Source organism: Oryx dammah, unplaced genomic scaffold (assembly GCF_014754425.2).
Source record: "Oryx dammah isolate SB20612 unplaced genomic scaffold, SCBI_Odam_1.1 HiC_scaffold_11229, whole genome shotgun sequence".
Classification (NCBI taxonomy): domain Eukaryota; kingdom Metazoa; phylum Chordata; class Mammalia; order Artiodactyla; family Bovidae; genus Oryx; species Oryx dammah.
In genome coordinates, this window is record NW_024080622.1 from 460,839 (window position 1) to 476,574 (window position 15,736).

At 40.9% G+C, this 15,736-nt stretch overlaps 1 pseudogene; it reads right to left on the minus strand.

Moving 5' to 3' along the window:
- Positions 1 to 2,763: 2,763 nt before the first annotated feature.
- Positions 2,764 to 15,736, minus strand: part of LOC120861121 — an 82,233-nt pseudogene continuing 69,260 nt past the window's right edge.

Genomic DNA, 15,736 nt, shown 5'->3' on the forward strand with positions numbered 1-15,736 from the left:
ACCATTTCATCCTCTGTCAACCCATTCTCTTGCCCACAATTTTTCCCAGCATCAGAGTCTTTTCCAGTGAGTCAGCTCTTTACATCAAATGGCCAAATATTAGAGCTTCAGCTTCAGCACCAGTCCTTCCAATGAATATTCAGGGTTGATTTCCTTTAGGATTGACAAGTTCGATCTTGACATCCAAGGGACTCTCAAGAGTCTTCTCCAGCACTACAGTTCGAAAGCATGAATTCTTCAGCAGTTGGCCTTCTTTATAGTCCAAATCTCACATCCATACATGACTACTGGAGAAACCTTTGACTTTATGGACCTTTGTCAGCAAAATGATGTCTCTGCTTTTTAATACACTGTCTAGATTTGTCATAACTTTCTTCTGAGGAACAAGTGTCTTCTTTTTCCCCAAGAAGCAAGTAGATGATATCTATTAGAATATAAGATGATATCTATTAGAATATAAAATTAATTTCAAAATTCTATCTCTAAGACTATTCTAAAAAATATTGAAATATGCATAAAGATAAATATATAAGAATATTCATTTTAGTATCATTTATCCATTTTAAAGGAGATCAGTTCTGGGTGTTCTTTCAAAGGAATGATGCTAAAGCTGAAACTCCAGTACTTTGGCCACCTCATGTGAAGAACTGACTCATTGGAAAAGACTCTGATGCTGGGAGGGATTGGGGGCAGGAGGAGAAGGGGACGATAGAGGATGAGATGGCTGAATGGCATCACTGACTCGATGGACGTGAGTTTGAGTGAACTCCAGGAGTTGGTGATGGACAGGGAGGCCTGGCGTGCTGCAATTCATGGGGTCACAAAGAGTCGGACACCACTGAGTGACTGAACTGAACTGAACTGATGATATCAAAAACTAAAGCTAGACAAAATGATAATCAATATGAATTTGATTGAATAAATGAAGATATAGCTGTAGTTTGTAATATCATTTCAGGCAGGATGGGCTAGGTTATGTTGCTGTGAGAAAACAATCTTAAATTCTCAGTAAGCAAAAAATAAGCAAAGATTTATTTTTTACTCATGGTACATACTCATCTTAGATCAGCTAGAATCTGTGCTCTGTCATCAGCCTGTGTCTCTGGGACCCAGACTGATTTATCTACCACAGCTCTAGTCACCACAACAGAAGATAGAAAGTGCTAAACTACAGACATTGACTCTTTAAAGCATCATATGTGAAACAGATCGCCAGTCCAGGTTTGATGCATGAGACAGCGTGCTCAGAGCTGGTGCACTGGGAAGACTCAGAGGGATGGGATGGGGAAGGAGGTGGGAAGGGGGTTCAGGATGGGGAACACATGTACACCCAGGGCTGATTCATGTCAATGTATGGCAGAACGACTGCAATATTGTAAAGTTATATTAAAAAATTTGATAAAAATATAAAGTATCACTTTATAACTTATAATGACATTTTATTTCATTAGGTGGTTACACCTAACTTCGTGGGGCAGAGGAATTGTGTCCTGATGTTAAATTGAAATAATCAATAGATAACACTGACTATCACACTGTGCACTTATTTAACAAGAACATGTCAGATCCATATGTACTATTTAAAAAAGGAAATGCAAGCTAAGTAAGAATCAAAAAAAAAAAAAAAACAAGTAACAAAATCTGCAAATTTTATGACATGCAAATCATCCTGATAAAGTTTGTTTGTTTTTTTAAGTTGCAGAACATGCGGGTATTACTGCATTTGGCTTATGTGACAGAAACCCAACCATAATGGCTTAACCAAAAATGCTTTTGCTTTTCATATACACAAAAGAAGGTTGGATATAGGCAGTCGAGGGCTGGTCTAGCTGCCCGAGGCAGTGATCTAGGCTCATTCCAGCTTCCCAGTCAACCACCCATGCGCTGTGTGCTTAGTCACCCAGTCACGTCTGATTCTCTGATTCTTTGCGATCCCATGGATGGTAGCCTGCCAGGCTCCTCTGTCCATGGAATTTTCCAGGCAGGAATACTGGAATAGGTTAACATTTCCTACTCCAGAGTATCATCCTAACCCAGGGATTGAACCTGTGTCTCCTGTATTGACAGGCAAATTATTTACCACTGCGCCACCCATAACATGTGGCTTTAATTCTCACTGTTTGAAGATGCAGAGTTTATCTCCAGACATTGAATCATCATCCCTACACGCAGATTCAAGGGATAACAGCAAAGGTTATCTTTTATTTGGGCAAACTGCCTTTCCCCTGATAAAGTCAAGGCTTTTTTAATATGAAAGAAGGGGGAATGAGAAGATAGATATTGGGTGGTTAGCTCTTTTATATCACACTCTTTTCATTGATAATGTAACATGAACATTGTCCCATATCATTATTCATTCCTTGCAAATATGCACCGTGATTTATCATACTATTCCCCAGTTGTTAGACAATTAGATTATCCCTTGTTTTCAGCATTTTACACAATGTTGCAATTAACATTCTTTTATAAAATTTTGTCTAAACCTCTGTTTCCGTACTATCTTATGGTGCTGATGATATGAAATGTACAGTCTAGTTTTAAGGTTTCTTTTTTTTTTTTTCTTCAGTTTCAAGTTATTAGGTAGCAGAGCATAAAAACCTTTTAGATACTTTCCAGTTACTTAGGATATGAACAAGTCTTCCCTAATTTAAGTTACCATAAGAACTTTTAGTCCAGGACTAAAGACTCTGTTTATTAAAGTACAAACACGGAGAGGCAACATTAAGAAAATAGAGTTTTGGGACACTATCAATGTCTGTGTGGCTACATACGGTGGTGGGGGATGAAGATGAGAGCGTAGTCCAGCAGTAGTGGTGGTAGCGCTGCTGGTGGAGGCAAAGGCGCTGACTGTGGTACTCGCTGGGGGTGTGGAGGTGGTGCTGGAAGGTGGTGGTAGCGGTGGAGGTGGTGGTAGTGGTAAGGGAGATGATGGAGGTGGTTGTGAGAAAGATAGATGGTGGTGAAGGCCTGGTAGGGCTGGCTGGTAGTGGTGGAGGTGGTGGCTAGAGATGATGAAGAAATTTTCGTTATAGGCTATTTCATATGCTCCTTTTCAAATCCTCTCTCAGAGTTAACTTCTTTACTGCAACCAGCCACTGTTGTAGCAATAAGTTCCATGGAGGCTTTAACATCCTACAAGTATAACTTGATGTAATTCAAGAGTACTTTGCATAGGATCTTCCTGCCTACTTTGACTTCCCGTCCTGGGGCTTCTCTGATGCCGCATGGGATGCTTATTGATCCAGGCTTGGTACTTCTGTGTGTAGACTTCAGAAATGCAAGGAAGTTAACATCTGTGGAGTGATCCTTAATCAAAATGGGGTATAAACTGACGGGATAAATGCTTTCTAACTTTGCTTCTTGGGCAAGCCACCCAGGTATGTATTTCATGAAACTCCTTCAGAGAATTCCACAGAATCAAGTTCCATTTTCCCACACTGGAGGCCAACTCAATAATACATCCTCCAGTTGATTTTTTTTCTCCTTCCTTGCTCTCCTTTATTTCTGCTTTTTATTGCTACAGCCTGGGATCACATCCCATAATTTAATACCTGATCATAAGCCTTTGCTTTAGGTTCAGTTTTTAAGGGAACGTGGTTAAGGCCAGGAAAGCTGTTTAAAGAAGGGCTTTAAGGACACTACCTAGGTTGATCATCCATGGTTCAGAAATGTATTTTTATTTATTTAAGTATTGCAAATTTGATCCATGGGAATTTATTGCACTCGAGATAGTATATTTCCAGGACCTAACATATTATTTAATACAAAGCAGATGCTCAGTATAGCACCAGGAATGAATAAAAGGGTGAATTAAAAGCAGCCAGTTTTAAAGCCCAAGGGCCAAGCTCACACCAATACATATATCTCAGTCAGAATTGGTATCTACTAGCAATGGCACCCCACTCCAGTACTCTTGCCTGGAAAATCCCATGGACGGAGGAGCCTGGTAGGCTGCAGTCCATGGGGTCACTAGGAGTCAGACATGACTGAGCGACTAAGCACAGCACATTGCATCATAAGGTGACTTCAAGCCACAGTACGAGATGGCCTGTCTGTAGTCCATTCCTGCAGAAAGTTCATCCTATAGACCCTACTTGGGCTTTTGTATCTTGCCCCAGATTTTGACATAAAGCTCACTGTTGAGTCCTCTGTAACTGATAGTTTTAGTCTTATAGCCCTGGATCACCCTAAGCTGAAGAGGATAAACTCTGTGCTTTTGATTTTTTCCAAGCATAGAGCATGAAGATTGGGCAAAGGCCCATTGGACCACCTACTCTACCACCACACACACACACAAATCTTAAGAAATCTTTTCTCAAATTAATAATCATTGCTGAGGTTACAATTTAAAAATATTGATTCTTACATTTTGATTTAAAAGCAACAAGTAAACTAAAATAAATTTGAAACACAATTTAGGCTGATTTTTAGAATGTATTTGTAACTGGCCACAGGACCACCTAGGACATAGAGGACCACCAGTGGCCCTGAGATCACAATTTGAGAACCATTTATGTATACCACAGCAAATGTACATCCTGGCAGAAACTGAAATGAAATAAACATGTTTAATTTTTTCTAATTTCACTTTCATCTTTAGAAAAACAAACTCTTTTTTATCCTTCTTGATTGGGTTGCAAGGAGTCAGACTTAACATTGTCTGTCACCTCTTTCAGTTCTGGGAAAAGAATCTAGAAAACAAGAAAAAGGTTAACAGCAGGCCTAAAGATCCAGTTTATAGCTGACTGGTGAATCTGAGAGCAGTGACTAAGCCATCTCAGGGAGCTGGCTGAGGCAATTTGCTGTATATGTTTCTGAAGGTGATCAAGATTTTTTCTAGTAGGTGTGTTACTACACTTCATGTATGTTTGCTCATTAAAATACTCTGAAAAGTGTTAAATGAGCTGTGGCCAGGAGTGGTATGTGTTAGTCTTTCATTTTCCCATTCCTTTTGATATTTTGCCCAGTTGAATGCCTAGATTTCCCAGCATCGCTCTCCCCATTTGTGGACCCAATAAGAAATACCAGGTCATGTTGTGTGGGGCTTCCAGGAAGTCTTCTTGAAAGGAAAAGAGAGCATGAGAACTCCTTGATCACCTCCTTTCTCCTCCCTGAAATATGAATATAAAAATTAGAAGATGAGGATCACAAGGATACACTCCTGCACCTTAAAAGCATGTTGAAGGATGCTAAGAATGATGGAGAAGCAAGTAAAAAGGAACAGGGATCTGGTTTCCCTATTTCGGTTTTGTTGACCTATGCAGTCAAACATAATCCTACAAAAGACAGTGAGTTTAAAAGCATACGACAGCATAGCTACTGCTCCATCCTGGTTTCCTGACTATATCATCACCAAGTATCTAGGAGGGAGGGGTATCTTCTCAGATCGTGGTTTGGGCAATAAAATGCAATCTCTTCCTTCCTTTAGCTCATGTGTCACCTTTTATAGGAGCTATTTAAAAAATAACACATCCAGACTTTTCTTCTTCTTTCCTTCCTTTCCTTCCTCCTTCTCTATCTCCCTCCCCAAGACATTTTATGAACTTACTTACCATATTTTGGAAATTTCTTCCCTATGAAATTTGGTGGGGTGCAAAGAAATCCCCAAACTTCAGTTTCTCATTTCCCCCTCGCTTATAAGCATCAGCTAATTAGATGTGTCCACCTAGGGTTTTGAACCTGGAACTAATGACACAGAGAAGTAGGGATGGGAGATTCTCTATGGAGACAGTCGGGATGGTAACATCCATCGAGGGTGGTAAGCGGCACGGAGCTAGCTATGACAACTGTCAATGCCCTTTAGCCACCAACATCAAGTGTTTGTCACTCAGGTGTGTCTGACACTTTGCAACCCCGTGAACTGTAGCCTTCCAGGCTCCTCTATCCATGGAATTCTCCAGACAAGAATACTGGAGTGGGTTGACATTCCCTTCTCCAGGGGATCTTCCTGACCCAAGGATCGAACCCAAACCTCCTGCACTGCAGGCAGATTCTTTATCATCTGAGCCACCAAGGAAGTTCAACACCAAGGGCCACATCTATAGTTGAACAGGTTGAGTTCATCACTCATTGCAGTGAGGGAGTGTGTAAATCACAGAGAACCACAGGGTGTCTCAGTAAGAGGATTTTAGAAAAAAAAAAACAAAAACCCTGTTGTAGGATTTGGGCTTTGGTTGGTAATTTCAACCAAATTTGATTGGTAAGATAGAAGGGAGGGCTCACTCTAGATAGGATACTGTCAGAACCAGGGGGCAGTTCTCTGATTGTCTCAGTAAATCTTACTCACAGAGAGGGCAGACCAGAGCAAGGATAAAGCTGTAAACAGTAACAAAATAGTAGGTACTCATTCAGCCAAAGGGGAAATATTGAGTATTTTGTGCTGCACAGGGACCTTGTCTGAGAAGGCTTTACTGTGAGCAAACAATATGGTTTAACTGTGCACATCAGAGCAGATCAGTTCTCAGACATCAGGGACAGCTTTGTTTCTTGTGAGTAGTATCAGTTGTCAGCAGTAGCAGTGGTAGAAACTGTAGCATCTGGTGTTTGGTGCAATGTACTAAAGAGATAGATTCTATTTTCACCACGGTTTCTTCTTCCTGCCCATTTCATGAGGCCAGTATCCTAATCTTGTGCATAATTATGTGAACTACCCAATACCCTATCAATAACTTTTTTTTCCTACTTAGATCAACCAGAGCCACCTATGACCCTTATCTTTTGCAAAACTCTTTCCTTGTGTGTAGTAACAGTTATTTTTGCAACAGAAAATGAAAGTAACATAGCTATAAATTGCTTTATAGCTATTCCCTAGTTAGGAATATATCTACATATTATTTTTATGCTAAAAGTATTTTGCCATTTTAAAACTACAGTTATATGATTCTGGAAAATGTCTATCTTTATATGAATGATGAGTCTTTCAAGACAATCTGGGAGTATATTTGGGACTATTAAAACTGAACTGATCCATCTGAGTTTCAAGGAATGTCCCACTAACCCCTGCATTAAGCAGACACTATGCCTTAACAGGAAATACCAGTGTAGAGTATCACCCTTAAAAGGGTGCAAGGACTTGAGTAAGAAAGATTTCAGATTTTATTCCAGCTTTCCAAAGCAAGTTCAATGTTATAAAACTTATATTTCCCTGTGTTGTACTGTGGGCTTCCCTAGTGGCTCAGAAAAAGCGTCTGTCTGCAATGCAGGAGACCCGGGTTTGATCCCTGGGTTGGGAAGATCCCCTGGAGAAGGAAATGGCAGCCCACTCCAGTATTCTTGCCTGGAGAATCCCATGGACTGCAGAGTCTGGTAGGCTACCGTCCATGGGGTTGCAATGCGGTCATGTTACTCCCAGGTAAAGTGTGTTAGTTGCTCAGTAGTGTCTGACTCTGTGATCCTAGTGACTGTACCCCAGCCCAGGCTCCTTTGTCCATGGGCTTCTTCAGGCAAGAATATTGGAGTGGGTAGCCATTTCTTTCTCCAGGGGATCTTCCCCACCCAGGGACTGAACCTGGGTCTCCTGCATTGCAGGCAGATTCTTTATCATCTGAGCCACCAGGGAGGCCCACTCCCATATAACCTTGGCCACTAGTCATGACTACTGGTACCAGGATTCAGCAATGGTAGTGGTCTCAGTCAGTCCACAGACTGGATGGAAATAACCAGAGATATATAGCAGTCCTGTTCTTGGAATCTCATGGGATTTCTTTTTCTTGTGTCGCCTCATCTGAAGCTGTATAATTTCCCATGCTTTATTTGATTTAGCTTAAGTGATTTATTCAGCCAAAGCAAAACGGTTAACTAGAACCCCCTACTATTGGCCAGGAAGTGTTCTAGGAGTGAGGGGAGGGGAGGGAAATCTCCTCGCTTACCCCTCCCCTCACGCCCACCCCCACCTGCTCACAGGCCAGTGACTGAGGAGGCAGAGGACAGGTGGCAAAGCCATAAACAGAATGAAGTGACAGAAGTGTCAGGAGCTGTCATCAGTGCCCCCACCTTCCTAAGTGGGAAGCTTCCCTGCCATGGGGGGTTGCCCTCCCCTTAGGCGCATGGCTCTGAGACTGAGGTGAGAGGGGGAAGGCCGATAAACCATACATCATCCGATGAGTTCTGTGTGGATTTTGGAGGTCCTTGCGGCAGTTGTGGCCACCAACCTGGCAAGAAAAGGGGATGTGGAGCCAGGCCCTCCTCTCTGCTGCTGGGGCAGGCTTACCTGGAGCAGAGCCAGAGCTCAGGATGGATTCTATCTCCCGCCAGTCCTTGCTGGGTGATATGGGGCACTGTAGCCTCCTGGGTCCTCCAAGGATGCCGACCACTTCCCTTCTTCTGGGCACAGCTCTCTTCCTTCTTGGGCAACCTCCTGGGCCCTGCTGGTATTCTCTGTCATCTCCTCAATTCTTTTCCTTTTCTCTGATACTAGGGAAGAAAATTCCCCCAACCTGCCCTGCTTCCTCCTTAGAAACCTTCCTTTATTTTCTGGATCTTTCACAAAAGATTTGAAGCCTGCCCCAACCCTGAACCCCATTGGGGACCAATGGAAACCTGCTTCCCTTTACTCTAGGGCAAGGAGGGCTGATTTTTGAAGTTTTCTCAGGAGGTCAGAAAATAGTAGAAAAGAAATTCAAGAAAAGCAAAAGAGCTTCATATATATATACATGAATTGGAACATATAAATGGTAATGACAGGAACTACCATAATGGTAACTGCACTAAGAGGACCTAAAGCGAGGACACCAGGCGAACTGACCCGTATAGAAAGTGATGACTGAATGGAAGAATGGCTAGGTGTTTACAGACAGAAAAACAATCTAAGAAATTTCATTACAAGAAGAGAAAAGAGGAAACTGCATGTTTTTAAGCAGAGGCTTAATGGAATGGACATTATCTCATGAGAGCACAGTATAACTACTTTGGTTGAGAACAGAGAAGTTAGAAAATATGAGTTCTGTTGTTACCAACTGTGTAATCTGATTTGAGAATGCACAAGCACACAGACATAACAGCTAACATTTGTTAGGCATTTACTATTTAAAAATATTGTCCTTTCTCTTTTGCACAGTTGAATATGTGTAGTTGTGTTTTATGTCAGGCACTCTTTTGCAAAATAGTAAAATCAGGACACAGACAAAAATATATATAGTCTTAAGTATAAAAGATGTTCTATCTTCCTTAATCCCCACAGCTACTGAGATGGATGCTGTTTATTTATTATAGCTATTTTACAAATGAGAGAACTGAGGGTGGAGACAGTGGGTCCTCGCCCATTCTTATAAGGATGGCAAATGTAGAAATTACCTCTAAGTGATCCACATGTGGACAGGTGAATCAGGGCACGTTTGAAGAACATTCGGCTTTACTGAACTTTCAGATCACATTTCAAAGGATGCAGGCAGATGGAGAACTTTGGGGGTCCCTGAGGAGCTGGCTGGACACATCAGGGTAACTTGGCTGAGAAAATGTGTCCACATGGTATTTGCTAGTTCATTACACCCTCGCTGGCAAGGTTATGAGGAGATGTCACTGAGTGTGAAGGACACAGAACCTGGCACGGGAGCAAAGTTCCAACCATTAAAAACAGAAATGTGGTTCAGCCTTCTGGCTCAGTTCACAAGCTGTTTCTGTTTTTCAGTCACTAAGTTGTGTCCAACTCTTTGCGACCCCATGGACTGCAGCATGCCAGGCTTCCCTGTCCTTCACTGTCTCCTGGAATTTACTCAGATTCATGCTCATTGAGTTGGTGACGCCATCCAGCAAAGTCATCCTCTGTTGCCCCTTCTCCTCCTCCCCTCAGTCTTTTCGAGCAGTAGAGTCTTTTCTATTGGGTTGGCTCTTCACATCATGTGGCCTAAGTATTAGAGCTTCAGGTTTAGCATCAGTCCTTCCAATGAATATTCAGGGTTGATCTCCTTTTGGATTGACTGGTTTGATCTCTTTGCAGTCCACAAGACTCTCAAGAGTCTTCTCCAACACCACAATTTGAAGGCATCAATTCTTCGGTTCTCAGCCTTCTTTATGGTACAACTCTCCCATCCATACATGACTACTGGAAAAACCATAGCTTTGACTAGATGGACCTTTGTTGGCAAAGTAATGTCTTTGCTTTTTAAGATGCTGTCTAGGTTTGTCATAGCTTTTCTTCCAAGGAGCAAACGTCTTTTAATATCATGGCTGCAGTCACCATCCAGAGTGATTTTGGAGCTCAAGAAAATAAAATCTATTACGAGGCAATCAACCAATTGCAACATTAGGTTTTTCTCCTCAGTCCTGACCAAGGAGGAGACAGTTGTGGCCAAGAGTCATGGAAATTCCACCTCTTTAGACTGCCCTTGTAGAAGGACAGCTAGACTCGCTCTTTTTTATAAAAATATAAATTTATTTAATTGGAAGCTAATTACTTTACAATATTGTATTGGTTTTGCCGTACATCAACGTGAAGCAGAGAGTGGTTGATACCAAAACTTTCCTTGAGCACACCTGAAAAGGGATACCCAGGAGCTGAGGATCTCGGGATAAAATTGAAGATGAATTCCACCTGAAGCACTCTCTGGCCTTTGAAGACCAGTCAGATACAGACAAGCAGCGGAGCTGAGTAGACTAAGTATCTGCCTCATGGGAACTTTCTCTGTTCAACATTGTTTTTTCCATTTAGTGTTTATACATTATAATGTTAGTATGATAATAATAACAAATAAGGACAACAGCTGCTACTATACTACATGTACTGCATAAGGAAGGTGGTGTTCTAAGCAGTTTTCACAACTTTTCACATTCTTCAAAATGAATTCTCGACATTATCATTATAATCCCCATTTTGCAAATGAGAACACTGAAGCATAAAGCAGTTAAATACTCTCTTGTGTTCACTCATCTAATGTGAAGGCAGAATCTAACCCAGGCATCCAGGTTCCAAAGCTGTTGACATTGCCTCTTCTTAAATACTTTTTAAGATTTACTTAAGTATACTTAAAATACTTAAATACTTTTAAAGAATTACTCCTGGGACTCCAGGAGTAAACACATAATGAAGACAGTTTCCTTTCTTATAATTCAGGTTTGACTCAGTTTCCCCTTCCTAAAATGGGTATATATTATATATAATATAATCACCATCATAGGTGATTATATTATATATAATATATAATCTTACATATAATCCATCATGGGAGTTTTGGAAACGTATTTAATGTTGGTATAGTACTTGGAGGCCCATTAAATGTGCTATAAAGTGTAGACAAAGAAACATTTTCAAATTGCTTATTGATGATGGCAGTGGAAGTTGAAGTTTCCTTTAAAGTTTCTTACTTTAAAGGTTCTGCAGTGGTTCCTTCTTTGTGGTATTTCCTATGGCCCCTTTTTCTAGCTCTCCCATGGAGAAGAAAATAGAATGGCAGAGGGGAACTGCCCACCCACATCAAGTCAGCCACTCATAATTAGCTTCCTTAATCAAAGGTAACCCTTCTTTTTTGATTAATCATCATTTTACTGTACAATTAAGAGGAAAAAGAACCAAATGAAAATATTAAGTTGGAGGCAATGAAAACTCATTTGATAATATTGCCATTACACTGAGCAAAGAAATACACAGAGCTCCCCTGGAAATATTTTCCCTGTCAAAATTTATGTCTTTTCTAAAGGGTGTGTGCAAGGGGGTGTTTTTCTTCACTCACTCTATGTGGATGTAATGAGTAAATGTTAGCTTTGTGTCTTAGTTTGGCCCATTAAGAGTTATGCACCATGGCAATTTACAAACAAGAGGGTGACCAGGTAAGCAGAGCCAACAGAAGTTTGATGAATCAGGAGAAAATGACAAATTATTGACAAAACATAATCTGGGAGCTGAGATTGTCATATTGCACTTTAGGGAAAGGCAATCAACCCCTAAGTAGCCACCACTTCGATCAAGTTAGGTTGGCTCTTATCTTTAATGACTGGGGGACATGGATTCACCCACCATTTGCAACAAAGCACTCCAATATTTTTCAGGAGCAAAAGCACTTTTCACTGGATGTTCCAGAGTAGCTCATTGAAGTAAGAGCCAGGCGTGTAAACGACCTCCTGAAAGAACTGGCAGGCTAGGAGAACACTGAGCCCCAAAGCAAGAGTTGTTTGTGAGGCGCTTCTCCAGCTTTAACTGGGGAGGGGAGGCCAGCAAGCAGGGAGGCAGGCAGAGGTGGGCGGCTGTCTGAGGGCGGAGGGGAAATGTTTATACAGAGCAAGTTAAAAGGTGGAGAGCAGACAAATCGCTGTGTGGGGCTGCTGGAAGGGTGAATTAGGGAGATACCTACTGGGCTCCCAGGAGAAAAGGAGAGATGCTAATGCTAGAGATGGGTTTGCAACCTAAACCCATCTTTCCCATCTGGGGTTAAAATCTTTGCTTCTTCGCAAAGAAGGCACAGGCTCTCCTGCCCCCAATCCCCCTGGGCACAGGGAGCGCAGAAAGTTTTCCTTGGTAGGTAAGTTGTTTTTATGTGAAACCATTTTGGCCAAGATGGGGATTTTTCACTTGGGTGTCAGTGGTGCCCTTCTGATGTTTATAAAATGTAACAAATGTACAGTTTGAACAGTTATTTTAGGTAAAAACGTCAATTTCTTCATAGAGTCAGGCACTCTAAGTTCTGTGTTTGAGACAAATTCTTAGATTTTCCAGTGTTGAGAAAACTTTCACCTTGCTTCACACGGTTCTCAAGTTGAGTTATGACCCCGACAGCCCTCAGCTCTCAAAAGTGCGCTGATGGGGGTCAATTAAAAACAGCCGAAAAGAAGAAAGTGTAATTTTCTGTCTCATGAAGGAGGGGGAATGATACAGACCCGTGCAGGGTGGAATTTCTGCTGTCAACTGACCTTAGCATTCATCTCTCTTTGAGACTTGGTTCCCTTGCTAGGAGCATTGGCAGGGGTGGGGTGAGATGGTGGTCACTGCCTCAATGCTGTGTCTTAAACCTAATTTTCAAATCTCTCTCCACCTCAACTTCTACCTACTGAAATGCATTTATGGTCACTAAAATGTCCAGATAAATTTGATATAAGGGGATATTTGTCTGAATCATGACCATTATCCCCCTGGGTTTGTGGTTTGTGACCTCTTTCCTTCCACTTTGAAAGCCTTCCTTGGTCTCCTGATTCTGACTTCCTTTCCTTTCTCTTCTCACTTCCTCCCATAGCTGTTCAAAATCACCCTAATTCAACGGCATGATTATCTTGGGACTTGAGGTGTTTCAGCATAGAACTCTGCAAACCCCATGCCAAGACTAGAGATGTCAATCTATTCAGTATTTCAAAAGTTCCTGAGGGAATGATTGCAAGGCATCACTCATTCATATGACTGAGAACTTCTCATATTCAGAAACTCAGGCATTCTTCCTAAGCATAAATCTTTTTTCATAAGGATTCATGGAATGGTTTTTCATTCCTTTTCCATTTATAAATTTTGAGAATGATTAGAGTTCTTAATTAGCCTTTTTCACATAGGATAATCCATATTCTTTTTTCTTTTTGCCACATAATTTATTTCCTGCTTCAAACTGTATAGTGTATTTCTAGAGAATCTAGAGAGGTGTTGAATAAAGGGTTGTATCTCACTTGATCTTTTAAGTGTAATTTTTATTTTATATTACAGCATAGTTGATTTCCAGTGTTGTGTTGGTTTCAGGTGTACAGCAAAGTGATTCAGTTATCTGACACATATATCCACTCTTTCAGGTTCTTTTCCCATATAGGTTATTACAGAATATAAGGTACAGTACCCTGTACTTACACAGTAGATCCTTGTTGATTATTTTGTATAAAGCAGTGTATATCTGCTAATCCCAAAGTCCTAATTTATCCCTCCCCCTACTTTTTCCCCTTTGTAACCATAAATTTGTTTTTGAAGTCTGTTCTGTTTTGTAAATAAATTCATTTTTATCTTTTTTAAAAAAGATTCAACATATAAGTGATATCATATTTGTCTTTATTGGTCTGACTTACTTCCCTTAGTATGATAATCTCTAGGCCATCCATGCTGCTGTAAATGGCATTATTTCATTCTTTTTTATGGCTAATATTCCATTGTGTAGAAGATATATATCTATCTTTATCTTTATCCATTCCTTTCTCAGTGGACACTTATGTTGCTTCCATGTCTTGGCTATTGTAAATAGTGCTGTCCTGGGGTGCATGAATGTTTTCAAATTGTGTTTTTTTTTCTGTATATATGCCCACTTGATTTTTTAAATCTTCCTCCTTCTTTCTCAAAGAGGTTCTCTATAGGAACTGTTGCCATTTACTAATTATCTTCTCTGTTTTTATATTTAAGGGCTTTTTGGGTAGCTCAAATGGTAAAGAATCTGCCTACAATATGGGACCCCTGGATTCGATCTCTGGGTCAGGAAGATTCCCTGGAGAAGTGCATGGCAACCCACTCCAGTATTCTTGCCTGGAGAAGTCCATGGACAGAGGAGCCTGGGGCTTGAGTTCATGGGATTGCAAGGAGTTGGACACGACTGAGTGAGTAACACGCACACCATTTAGTGACGATCTTCTCTGTGTTTTATATTTACCACCATATTTGCTCCTCACAATGTTCCTCAAGATATATGTTAAATCTAGCTATTCTGTAGGAGAAGAAATGTGTTCAGAACGCTCACGATACTTACCAAGATTCCTGGCTAGAATGCAGTGCAGTAGGGGTCACAGCCAGACCTGCCCTCTCCATCTCTGCTTCTGTGCACTTGTAATGGATAAGACTCATGTGCGACCAGAAATGTTTATAAGCAAGAACTCTTCCCCTGAAGTTCAGTGGTGACACTTGAGTGAATCCAGCTGTCTTGTCTCTCCTATTGTGTAGGTTTTTACTTGGCTGCATTCTTCTCTTCTCTTTCTTTGGTCCCTAATTGTTCACTTTACCAATCAGTCCAATTTGATGTCTCATCTTATTCTCAGAAGTGAGGAGAAAAATCAAATACAGGGAGAAAAATCTACTTTGTAGCCTTTTAAAGTTTTTTTAAATTAAAATTCCAAAGTAGTACATGAGTACATGCCCTTTGCAAAAATTTCAAATAACCTTGAGGCAAAAGGAAGGAAAACATGAAGTCCTTCTTTACCAACTTGGGTACCCATGTAGTTTCATAGGGATCATTTTTCTATGCCCTCAAATTATTTGTGGAAATGAGTAGGGAATAAACAAACAGCAAATACTCCATTTGAACTTTCCAATCAAAACTAACCACAAGAGATTTGAGGGGCCTCCAGAGCTGTTTTATTCACCTATTAAATGAGAAACCAGTAATGTCATCTTTGACCACTTGCTGAGCTTCTTTACTTTTGGTTTTAAAAAAGTCTGCTTTTGCTGCTCCTTCTGGAAATTCTAGGACACACTTTTTCCAGACTCATCCTTGGTTATCTCTCTGATCCTGTCCTACTACAACTGATAACCAATGTCTGTGGGTTGGATACTACAGTGGGAGACCTATGCCTTCCAGAAAATGGTGGGCATGCTTCTGAAGGGATGTTCTTCAGTTTTCAAATTGAATGAATAGTCTCTGTATTAGAAATCATGATCAGCCTTCATCGCCACCTTCGCTGCTGTACTTTCTTGTTTATTCTTTTCTTTACTCTGAGCCCCTCTCTGTTGATGTCCCCAGTCATGTACACCCTCGCTTGAATTGTATTTGGACTCATGTCTTGTTAGAGCTTCCCTGCTGGCTCATATGGTAAAGAATCTGCCTACTTTAAATGTGGGGCAGTCCCTGGGTGGGGAAGA